Consider the following 1541-nt stretch of genomic DNA (forward strand, 5'->3'; position numbering starts at 1 on the left):
TGAAGGAAAAGTTCACGATCTCACGCTCAACATGGACTCGACAGAAAAACTAAACAGTAGTTCCGAGTTGTTTCCGACGAGAAAGTCAAAAGAGGTAAGCTTATTTTAGGCATGAAATATATTTATTTGTTTATGTCGTTTCCATGGAAGTTATCTTTGCCAAACCATGTTTGCTCGTGTTTCGGTCACACCGTTGAAGACCTAAAAGTTGTAAATTTTAAAGTGATAACATTTTTCGTTTACTGTTTTTCGCCTAGGGGCAATTCCTCTAAAAACGCGGAGGGTTTTGAGAAAACAGAAGTTTTAACCTGTGACATGTGACACGAGAGCCATGGATTTTTCTGTGACCTGGTTCTCCACAGCAAGAGCACTGGTTTTTGTGGTAGATGGTTATGCTCTTTCTTTTCCGGCACTGTGATTCGTCGCAGGACACACCAGGTTGTGCTATGATTAAATTTGATTTCTCTCTAGATTTCTGTTGATTTCATTGTCCCAGTCATCTGACCTGAAGAAATCTTGTGGAAAGTGTTGATATCTGACTGGCTGTCATTTTGACTGTCATTACTTTCAAGATGTGAGCAACTGTTTTTATCTGCATTGTTAGAATAAACCTCTTATTAAGGGAGTCAGTTAAGTTGTTTAGTTTTTTTATAAAGGGATCTTTACAAATAGGGCACAAATTTCCATGTTTTTTTCAAGTATCTTAAGTTACATCTGTGAATGAAAATGACCAAGTGATAATAATATTATTGTTTTACTTTGATCAGTTTCCTGTTGTGTATTAAACATGTCATTTATTCTTATTCCAGTGCTTAAGTCTAAAAGTCTTCCTGGTGTGTGTGTGTTTGCTGATCTGGTCAAACCATGCATGGCAAGCAACATTCCAGATTGTTTTCAGAGATTGTGATGAGGAGTTCAGGGTTCAATATTTTATTGGTTTTGTGATGAAAAAAGCCAGGGTTGTTATTCATCTCTCATTTTTTCCTGCATGAGATCCTGCATGATGACAACAGTATTACTGCAAATTAAACATCACAGATGTGAGCATGTCAGTGATTAATACAAGATGGTGTCCAAACAGCTCTTCAAAATTGTCTAGAAAAGGGGCGATAATTATTTACTTGCCACACCTTCTAAGTCAATGTTTGAGCAAGCAAATATAATTTGGTTTTTTAATTCAAGTAAACAGTCTTACTTTCATTAATACAGCTGTATGTTATTCTAGTCTTTCTCTTGCTGAGCAACTCAGCATGGGTTTGGATATTAACTTCTGAGAATGCTCCTACTTGTAATATTTAGTCTTAATAATGAATATACGGTACTTACAACAATAAAATTAGAGAGATATTTGAGTTACTGTATATTGTGTTTTGTGGTAACACATACCATAGTAGTTGTTGTGGTTGTTGTTGTTGTTGAAAAGGAATCAGATAGAGTCATTGTGGGTCCAGATAGAGCCATTGTGGGTCTATCATTAGGTAGTGAAACTGGATCAGTTGTGCATAATAAAATGTTAAAGTATGAAGCAGAATGCCTCTACT

Source organism: Montipora capricornis, chromosome 8 (assembly GCF_036669925.1).
Source record: "Montipora capricornis isolate CH-2021 chromosome 8, ASM3666992v2, whole genome shotgun sequence".
NCBI lineage: Eukaryota > Metazoa > Cnidaria > Anthozoa > Scleractinia > Acroporidae > Montipora > Montipora capricornis.